Below are 11,752 nucleotides of genomic sequence, written 5' to 3' on the forward strand. Positions count from 1 at the left end.
CAATTGCTAACACTCACGCAATACTTATGGGTATGGAGTTTTAATCGGACACACAGAAAGATAAGGGCTTATAGTGTTGCCTCCCAACCTTTTACCTCAAGGGTAATGTCAACAATATAGTTCATGATAACTTACATCCAATTGGATATATATATATCAGGATCTTTCCAACACAATGTGCTTGCCAAAGGATAAAATGTAAAAAGGAAAAGTGAAGATCACCATGACTCTTGTATAAGGTATAAGACAAGAATAAAAGATAGGCCCTTCACAGAGGGAAGCAGAGGTTGTCATGTGCTTTTATGGTTGGATGCACAAAATCTTAATGCGAAAGGACGTCACTTTATATTGCCACTTGTGATAGGGACCTTTATTATGCAGTCCGTCGCTTTTATTGCTTCCATATCACAAGATCGTATAAAGCTTATTTTCTCCACACTAATAGATCATACATATTTAGATAGCAATTTTTATTGCATGCAACAATGACAACTTACTTGAAGGATCTTACTCAATCCATAGGTAGATATGGTGGACTCTCATGGCAAAACCGGGTTTAAGGATATTGAGAAGCACAAGTAGTATCTCTACTTGGTGCAAAGAATTTGGCTAGCATGAGGGGGAAAGGCAAGCTCAACATGTTGGATGATCCATGACAATATACTTTATTTCAGATATAAGAAAACATAACCCATTACGGTGTCTTCCTTGTCCAACATCAAATTTTTAGCATGTCATATTTTAATGAGTGCTCACAATCATAAAAGATGTCCAAGATAGTATATTTATATGTGAAAACCTCTCTTTCTTTATTACTTCCTATTAATTGCAACGATGACCAAAACTTTGTTTGTCAACTCTCAACAACTTTTATTCATCATGCTCTTTATATGTGAAGTCATTACTCTCCATAAGATCAATACGATCTCTTTAATTCTTTTTACTCTTTCTCTTCTCTTTTATTTTTATTCCCTCAAGATCATAGCAAGATAGCAAAGCCCTTGACTCAAAACTAATCTTTATTATATATAGCTCACGGACTCGATTACATAGAAGGATCAGAAAACAAAACTCAAAACTAGATCATACTAAAACTTTATTCTACTAGATCAAGATATAACCAAAAGGATCGAACTAAGAAAAACGGTAAAGATAGGAGTGTGATGGTGATACGATACTGGGGCACCTCCCCCAAGCTTGGCAGTTGCCAAGGGGAGTGCCCATACCCATGTGGCTATGTCTCTTTCTTCGAAGGTGGTGATGATGGAGTTGTTGATGATCTAGACTTGTCGTCCATCTTCCAAGGCATAGGCTCACCATCATAGAAGGATGATCGAGTCTCCGGGATCCTCAAATCTTCAGCCAAACTCATCCTCTTGAATCTATAGTCATACTCACAGTTTTGGTTTTGCAGGTCATAGGTTTGGGCTTGGAGGCGCTCGATTTTCTCGTGAAGCTTGAAGATGGTCTCCCCAATGTTCTTGGCATCTAGCTTGTGGTTGTTGGTGAACTCCGTGATCACTATGTGGTTGGCGTCAAGTCCACGTTCCACCATCTCCTGGCACTTGAAAACTTGTTGCTCCATTGCTTCTAGCCTTGTCTCCGCGCTTCCGGTCCTCCTTGGTCCCTCAACATCGCGGATGTGCAGCAACCCCTCACGCATCTCAATGGTTTGAGGATGTTGCAGCACTTCCGCGAGGTAGGGGTTGATGACCTTCTCGAAGAACTTGTCCTTGGGGGCGATTGGAGATGTCAAGGTGATCTAGATCTGTCAGAAAAACAGCTCGAAACAAAAACAGGAGATATTTGCATGATACGGTGGTCAAAACCTTCGGGATATTATATAGTGAATTTTTACCGACTAAAAGAAGTATCGTGCAAGAAAACGGAGTCCGGAGGGCACACGAGGTGCCCACGAGGAAGGGGGCGCGCCCAGGGGGGTAGGGCGCGCCCTCGACCCTCGTGGATGCCTCGTGTCCTTCCCGGACTACTTCTTATTTTCCAATTTTCTTAAATATTCCAAAACGGAGAAAATTTCTATTAGAATTGTTTTGGAGTCGGTTTACTTACCGTACCACATACATATTCCTTTTCGGAGTCTGAAATGTTCTGGAAAGTGTCCGTTATGTATTCCTCCGGGGTTACGGTTTCAATAATATTAGTTTCAACATTTATGGGATTACCTGAGATATAATGTTTGATTCTTGACCGTTCACCACCTTCGGATTTGTGCCTTTGAAGTTGTTGATTTTTATGGCTCCGGAACGATAGACCTCCTCGATATCGTAAGGACCTTCCCATTTAGAGAGAAGTTTTCCTGCAAAAAATCTTAAATGAGAGTTGTATAGCAAAACATAATCACCTACATTAAAGTCACGCTTTTGTATCCTTTTGTCATGCCATCTTTTAACTTTTTCTTTAAACAGTTTGGCATTCTCGTAGGCCTGAGTTCTCCATTCATCAAGTGAGCTAATGTTAAATAGCCTCTTCTCACCGGCAAGTTTGAAATCATAATTGAGCTCTTTAATGGCCCAATGTGCCTTATGTTCTAGTTCGAGAGGTAAGTGACATGCTTTTCCATAAACCATTTTATACGGAGACATACCCATAGGATTTTTATATGCAGTTCTATAGGCCCATAATGCATCATCGAGTTTCTTGGACCAATTCTTTCTAGATCTATTAACAGTCTTTTGCAAAATTAATTTGATCTCTCTATTACTCAGTTCTACTTGACCACTAGATTGTGGGTGGTATGGAGATGCGATTCTATGATTAACGTCATACTTAGCAAGCATTTTACGAAAAGCACCATGAATAAAATGTGAACCACCATCAGTCATTAAATATCTAGGGACTCCAAACCTTGGAAAAATAACTTCTTTAAGCATTTTAATAGAGGTGTTATGATCAGCACTACTAGTTGGAATAGCTTCTACCCACTTAGTAACATAATCAACAGCAACTAAAATATGTGTATACCCATTAGAGGAAGGGAACGGTCCCATATAATCAAAGCCCCAAACATCAAATGGTTCAACAACAAGTGACAGTTCATAGGCATTTCTTGACATCTACTAATATTACCAATTCTTTGACATTCATCACAAGACAAGACAAACTTACGAGCATCTTTGAAGAGAATAGGCCAATAAAAACTGGATTGCAATACCTTATGTGCAGTTCTATCTCCAGCGTGGTGTCCTCCATAAGCCTCGGAGTGACACTTGCGTAGGATCTATTCCTATTCATGCTCAGGTACACAACATCTAATAACACCATCTACTCCTTTATAAAGGTGTGGGTCATCCTAGAAGTAATGTCTTAAATCATAGTTTTTTTCTTTTGCTGGTATGTGAAGCTAGGTGGTATAAATTTAACAACAATGTAATTAGCATAATCAGCATACCATGGAGCAGTACAAGAAGCATTTATGACAGCTAATTGTTCATCCGGAAAGCTATCATCAATAGGTAGTGGGTCATCAAGAACATTCTCTAACCTAGATAAGTTGTCTGCAACGGGGTTCTCACCTCCCTTTCTATCTATAATATGCAAATCCAATTCTTGTAGCAAGAGAACCCATCTAATAAGTCTAGGTTTAGCATCTTTCTTTTCCATAAGATATTTAATAGCAGCATGATCAGTGTGAACAGTTACTTTGGAGTCAACAATATAAGGTCTGAACTTATCACAAGCAAATAAAACTGCTAAAAATTCCTTTTCAGTAGTAGCATAATTTCCTTGGGCACTGTCTAGAGTTTTACTAGCATATTGGATAACATTTAATTTCTTATCAACTCTTTGTCCTAGAATAGCACCTACAACATAATCGCTAGCATCACACATAATTTCAAAGGGTAAATACCAATCAGGTGGCTGAACAATGGGTGCAGAAATCAAGGCTTTCTTAAGTATTTCAAATGCTTCTACACAATCATCATCAAAGACAAAAGGAACATCTTTTTGTAAAAGATTAGTCAGAGGCCTAGAAATTTTAGAGAAGTCTTTAATGAACCTCCTATAAAAACCGGCATGACCAAGGAAACTTCTTATACCTTTGATGTCCTTGGGACACGACATCTTTTCAATAGCATCAACTTTAGCTTTATCAACTTCAATACCTCTTTCAGAAATTTTATGCCCCAAGACAATACCTTCATTAACCATAAAGTGGCACTTCTCCCAATTCAAGACAAGATTAGTTTCTTCACATCTCTGCAAAACTCAATCAAGGTTGCTTAAGCAATCATCAAAAGAAGTTCCATACACGAAGAAATCATCCATGAAAACCTCAACAATCTTTTCACAAAAGTCAGAGAATATAGCAGTCATACATGTTTGAAAGGTAGCAGGTGCATTGCATAAACCAAAAGGCATACGTCTAAAAGCAAAGGTACCAAAAGGGAAAGTAAAAGTGGTCTTATCCTGATCCTCTTTTGACACAGGTATTTGAGAGAAACCAGAATAACCATCTAGAAAGCAAAAATGTGTATGTTTAGATAATCTTTCTAGCATTTGATCAATAAAAGGTAAAGGGTAATGATCTTTCCTACTAGCTTTATTTAATTTGCGGAAATCAATTACCATTCTATAACCTGTAACAATTCTTTGTGGGATCAATTCATCTTTATCATTAGGAACAACAGTAATACCTCCCTTCTTAGGAACACAATGGACAGGACTTACCCACCGACTATCAGCAACATGATAAATTATACCTGCCTCCAGAAGCTTTAGTATTTCATTTCTTACCACTTCTTTCATCTTAGGATTTAACCGTCGTTGGTGATCAACAACCGGTTTAGCGTCATTCTCCAATTTTATTTTGTGCTGGCATAGAAAGGGACTAATGTCCTTAAGATCATCAAAAGTACATCCAATAGCAGCACGGTGCTTCTTCAGAGTTTTCAATAATTTCTCTTCTTCCTGCTCTGAAAGGTTAGCACTAATAATAACAGGATATATCTTCTTTTCATCAAGATAAGCATATTTAAGAGTATCAGGTAATGGTTTAAGCTCAAACACGGGATCACCCTTGGGTGGAGGAGGATCCCCTAGAATCTCAACAGGCAAGTTGTGTTTCAAAATAGGTCCCTATTTAAAGAATACTTCATCTATTTCCCTTCTTTCATTCATAAACATATCATTTTCATGGTCTAGCAAATATTATTCTAAAGGATCATTAGGAGGCACGACAATAGAAGCAAGACCAATAATTTCGTCTTTACTAGGAAATTCTTTATCATGGGGTTGTCTATGAAATTTAGCAAAGTTAAAATCATGAGACATATCCCCTAAACCAATAGTAACAACATCCTTTTTGCAATCTATCTTAGCATTAACAGTATTCAAGAAGGGTCTACCAAATATAATGGGGCAAAAGTCATCTTGTGGGGAAGCAAGAACAAGAAAATCAGTAGGATATTTAACTTTCCCACACAAGACTTCAGCATCTCTAACAATCCCAACTGGTGAAATAGTATCTCTATTGGCAAGCTTAATTGTAACATCAATACCTTCTAACTCAGCAGGTGCAATATCATGCATAATTTCTTCGTATAAAGAATGAGGTATTGCACTCGCACTAGCACCCATATCACATAAGCCATGATAGCAATGATCTCCTATTTTAACAGAAACAACAGGCATGCCAACAACTGATCTATGTTTACCCTTAGTACCGGGTCTAGCAATTCTAGAAGCTTCATCACAGAAGTAAATAACATGCCCATCAATATTATCGACCAAGAGATCCTTAACCATAGCAATACTAGGTTCAACTTTAATTTGCTCAGGGGGTGTAGGTGTTCTAGCATTACTCTTACGAACCACAGTTGAAGCTTTAGCATGATCCTTTATTCTAACAGGGAAAGGTGGTTTCTCAATATAAGCGGTAGGAACAATAGGATCAACATTATAAGTGATAGTTATTTCTTCAACTTTAATAGGTTCAACTACTTGTACTTCAATGGGAGGATGATATTTAAACCACTTCTCCATAGGGAGATCAACATGAGTAGCAAATGATTCACAGAAACAAGCTACTATCTCAAAGTCAAGTACATATTTAGTGCTAAATCCATGAAAAACATCGGTATCCATAAAAGATTTAACACAATCAAAGTTAGATGTTATACCTGACTCCTTACCTTTGTCGAGTTCCCAATCTTCAGAGTTGCGTTTAATTCTTTCCAATAAATCCCATCTGAATTCAATAGTCTTCATCATAAAAGAACCAGTACAAGAAGTATCGAGCATGGAGCGATTATTGAGAGAAGGCCGAGCATAAAAAATTTGAATAATAATTTCTCTTGAGAGCTCATGATAGGGGCATGAATATAACATTGACTTAAGCCTCCCCAAAGCTTAAGCAATACTTTCTCCTTCGCGAGCCAAAAATTATATATATAATTACGATCACGATGAACCAGATGCATAGGATAAAACTTCTGATGAAATTCCAATTTCAATCGGTTGTAGTTCCATGATCCAATATCATCACATAGCCTAAAACATCTCAATGCCTTTCCCTTCAAAGATAAAGGGAAGACCTTCTTCTTGATAACATCCTCGGGCATACCTGCAAGCTTAAATAATCCACAAACTTCATCCACATAGATTAGGTGCAAATTGAGATGCAATGTTCTATCTCCTGTAAAAGGATTAGCTAGCAGTTTCTCTATCATACCCGAAGGAATTTCAAAGTAAACATTTTCAGTAGGTTCAGTAGGTTGAGGAGCAACTCTTTGCTCTACTGGTCGGGGTGAAGATACCCCGAACAAGAACCTCAAAGGATTACTTTCCATAGTAACAAGTGACAGTAAATTTCAGCACACTATATAAATTTTTCCTTACCAAATTCCACTTACCTAAGGCGCTTCACTCCCCGGCAACGGCGCCAAAAAAGAGTCTTGATGACCCACAAGTGTAGGGGATCTATCGTAGTCCTTTCGATAAGTAAGAGTGTCGAACCCAACGAGGAGCAGAAGGAAATGACAAGCGGTTTTCAGTAAGGTATTGTCTACAAGTACTGAAATTGTCGGTAACAGATAGTTTTGTGATAAGGTAATTTGTAACGGGTAACAAGTAACAAAAGTAAAAAAGGTGCAGCAAGGTGGCCCAATCCTTTTTGTAGAAAAGGACAAGCCTGGACAAACTCTTATATAAAGGAAAACGCTCCCAAGGACACATGGGAATTATCGTCAAGCTAGTTTTCATCATGCTCATATGATTCATGTTCGTTACTTTGATAATTTGATATGTGGGTGGACCGGTGCTTGGGTACTGCCCTTCCTTGGACAATCATCCCACTTATGATTAACCCCTCTTGCAAGCATCCGCAACTACAAAAGAAGTATTAAGGTAAACCTAACCATAGCATGAAACATATGGATCCAAATCAGCCCCTTACGAAGCAACGCATAAACTAGGGTTTAAGCTTCTGTCACTCTAGCAAGCCATCATCTACTTATTACTTCCCAATTCCTTCCCCTAGGCCCAAACAATGGTGAAGTGTCATGTAGTCGATGTTCACATAACACCACTAGAGGAAAGACAACATACATCTCATCAAAATATCGAACGAATACCAAATTAACATGACTACTTATAGCAATACTTTTCCCATGTCCTTAGGAACAAATGTAACTACTCACAAATCATATTCATGTTCATAATCAGAGGGGTATTAATATGCATAAAGGAGCTGAACATATGATCTTCCACCAAGTAAACCAACTAGCATCAACTACAAGGAGTAATCAACACTACTAGCAACCCACAGGTACCAATCTGAGGTTTTGAGACAAAGATCGGATACAAGAGATGAACTAGGGTTTGAGATGAGATGGTGCTAGTGAAGATGTTGATGGAGATTGACCCCCTCCCGATGAGAGGATCGATGGTGATGACGATGGTGACGATTTCCCCCTCCCAGAGGGATGTTTCCCCGGCAGAACAGGTCCGCCGGAGCCCTAGATTGGTTCTGCCCAGGTTCCGCCTTGAGACGGCGGCGCTTCGTCCCAATAGCTTCCTTCTGATTTTTCCAGGGTGAAAGACTTCATATAGCAAAAGATGGGCACCGGAGGCCTGCCAGGGGGCCCACGAGGTAGGGGCGCGCCCAGGGGGTAGGGCGCGCCCTCCACCCTCGTGGGCAGGGTGTGGCCCCCCTCTGGTGCTTTCTTTGCCCAATATTTTTAATATATTCCAAAACTGACTTTCGTGGAGTTTCAGGACTTTTGGAGTTGTGCAGAATAGGTCTCTAATATTTGCTCCTTTTCCAGCCCAGGATTCCAGCTGCCTGCATTCTCCCTCTTCGTGTAAACCTTGTAAAATAAGAGAGAATAGGCATAAGTATTGTGACATAATGTGTAATAACAGCCCGTAATGCAATAAATATGGATATAAAAACATGATGCAAAATGGACGTATCAGTGTGCAAAACTGGATTGCACCCGTTGTATGTGAACGTAGAGCTTATCACACCCGATCATCACGTGGTGTCTCGGCACGACGAACTTTCGCAACGGTGCATACTCAGGGAGAACACTTGTACCTTGAAATTTAGTGAGTGATCATCTTATAATGCTACGCCGAATAAGCAAAATAAGATGCATAAAGGATAAACATCACATGCAATCAATATAAGTGATATGATATGGCCATCATCATCTTGTGCCTTTGATCTCCATCTCCAAAGCACCGTCATGATCACCATCGTCACCGGCGCGACACCTTGATCTCCATTGTAGCATCGTTGTCGTCTCGCCAACTATTGCTTCTACGACTATCGCTACCGCTTAGTGATAAAGTAAAAACAATTAAAGGGCGACTGCATTGCATACAATAAAGCGACAACCATATGGCTCCTGCCAGTTGCCGATAACTCTGTTACAAAACATGATCATCTCATACAACAATTTATATAATCACGTCTTCACCATATCACATCACAACATGCCCTGCAAAAACAAGTTAGACGTCCTCTACTTTGTTGTTGCAAGTTTTACGTGGCTGCTACGGGCTTAGCAAGAACCGTTCTTACCTACGCATCAAAACCACAATGATTTTTCATCAAGTTTGCTGTTTTAACCTTCAACAAGGACCGGGCGTAGTCACACTCGATTCAACTAAAGTTGGAGAAACTGACACCCGCCAGCCACCTGTGTGCAAAGCACATCGGTAGAACCAGTCTCGCGTAAGCGTGCGCGTAATGTCGGTCCGGGCCGCTTCATCCAACAATACCGCTGAATCAAAGTATGACATGCTGGTAAGCAGTATGACTATTATCGCCCACAACCACTACAAAAAAAGACACATCCGTGACATTTTGGGCCGAACGAAAAAAATTTATGTCATACTTATGACACTTCTATGACGATAATTGTGACAAAACCCGGTATCATCATAGATGTGGTGGGGTCCTACTTCTATGACAAAAAATCATGACAGAAAATGGGCTTTTCGTCCTAGGCAGGCCGGAGATGCAGCTGCATGACATTGTTTGGGCCGTCCATGACGGAAAAAACTGTGTTAGAAGCGAGGGCGAGGAAAATATCGGGGTGTTCCCGATTACGGTGGGTGGTCGGGGCCGAGCGATGCGTGTTTCTCTCGTACACGCACGCGCGTGGGTGCGAGGCATTGGGCTCTAACTGAACCCGAGCGATTGCACTGCAGGCTACGCGTTACTAAACCCGAGCGATTGCACTGCAGGCTACGCGTTACTGAACCCGAGCGATGGATCGATGACTGTTAACTAAACCCGGTCGAGCGATTCCTTCGCTACTACTGCTAACTGAAGCCGATCGATGCTGCCTCTGGATGAACAGTGAGGCTGGGGGGGTGTTTGGATGAACAGTTCCCGGTGCGGGTGGATGAACAGGACCTCGTGGTGTTGCCTCTGGATGAACAGGACCCCGATCGATCGAGCCGGTTGGGGCTAGATGAACAGGACCCCGTGGAGGGCTGGATGAACAGGACCACCCCGTGGAGTGCTGGATGAACAGTAGACAGTGGAGGGCTGGATGAACAGTAGCCCGTGGAGGGGTGGTTGAACAGGAGCCCACGAAGAGGGCTGGTTGAACAGTAGCTGGTGGAGTAGCGTGCGGGAGGCTGGATGAACAGGAGCCCGTGGATGAACAGTCGCAGGTGGAGGCTGGAGGAGGTCGACGGTGGATGAACAGTAGCCCGTGGAGGCTGGAGGGGGTCGACGGTGGAGATGAACAGTATCCCGTGCAGTCCCGTTTTGCGGTACGCCACACCCCTCCTGATGAACAGGACCCCCGTTTCGACCGTAGCGCTCCAACACAAGTTCGTTTCCTCCGTTTTACGGTACGCCACACCCCTCCCGATCAACAGGACCCCCATTTCGACCGTAGGAGGTCCGTTTCCTCTGTTTTGCAGTACGCCAGACCCCTCCCGATGAACAGGATCCCATTTCGACTGTGGCCAATCGAACACAAGGCCGTTTCCTCCATTCCGCGGTACGCCAGGCCTCGTTTCCATCGGCTGTTCCGTCCAAGCCCTCCCGATGAACACGATGACGCATTCCGTTCCGACCCAGCCGATTGGCTCCCCATGAAGACGACGACGACGCTGTTTCTCCGTTCTGACCCAGCCATGTACACGAGCCCTGGCCGTACGTATGCGCGAGTAGGCGTTCGAGACCATTCCCATATGTACGTACGTGGCCGTATTTTCTTTCTTGCACACTGACCGCTGTACGTACGTGTACATGCTACGTGCGCGCCTCTACTACGACACGTGCGCGCCTCTACATCGACCAGTATATACGTACACGTTCGCGACCAGAATGACAACACTACGTACGCTTCGACCAGGTGGGTCCCGACTGTCAGGCACTTCCTTGCGTGCGAAGATGTAGCTGGTGGGTCCCAGCAGTCAGGGGGGCGAATCGTTTTTTTGCCCGGACGCACTTCCTTGCGTGCGAAGATGTAGCTGGTGGGTCCCAGCAGTCAGGGGGAAATATTTTTTTCATGAAATACAATGGCCCATCCGGTGGGTCCCGCTGTCAGGTGGAGCAATAATTATTTTGCGTGTAATAAGGAGGCACTTCCTTGCTGCGGCCATGGACCCAGCTGTCAGCCTCTCCACGTACAGTCCACGTCCGATGGAAGCCGTTCCTTCACCATGTTGACCACGCCGCGCCGAGAGCACCAGGGCGGTGGACGACGGCGAGGCCTAGGAAGGGGACGACACGGAGCCTGGGAAGACGCGGCAGTGGATGCCCACACGTAGAGGAGTATGAGGGTTCACTAGTTCGCTGCGGTGTGAGGCTGCCGTCGCTGCAGAATAATAGGGGGTGTGGGTGAGTAGAGGGATGGCCTGGCCAGCGGTGGGAGTAGTAGGGGGCAGTGAGGCCTCCGCCGCATCGCAACCGGCCACGGGAGGCAGGAGCACGAGGCACGACCGGCGCTGGTTTGGGCGGCTGGAGCAAGACGACCAGAGGTTGAAGAAGCACTACGGCCGTTGGATGGACATCGTACGGTCACTGGAGCTAGAATCGTGCATATTGACTAAGTTGACAAAGCCCTCCATCCCCTTCAACTTAGTAGGCCCACAAGTCAGCCTGCCACTATACCGGGTCCCAGCTAGGAGGGGGAGTATTCATTTTTTGTGTGTAATAAGGAGGCACTTCCTTGCGTTCGAAGATATAGCTGGTGGGTCCAAGCTGTCGGCGGCGGTAACGTTTTTTTTCACGAAATACAGAGGCCCTTTTGGTGGGTCCCAG

The sequence above is a fragment of the Aegilops tauschii genome, chromosome 7, assembly GCF_002575655.3.
Source record: "Aegilops tauschii subsp. strangulata cultivar AL8/78 chromosome 7, Aet v6.0, whole genome shotgun sequence".
NCBI classification, from domain to species: domain Eukaryota; kingdom Viridiplantae; phylum Streptophyta; class Magnoliopsida; order Poales; family Poaceae; genus Aegilops; species Aegilops tauschii.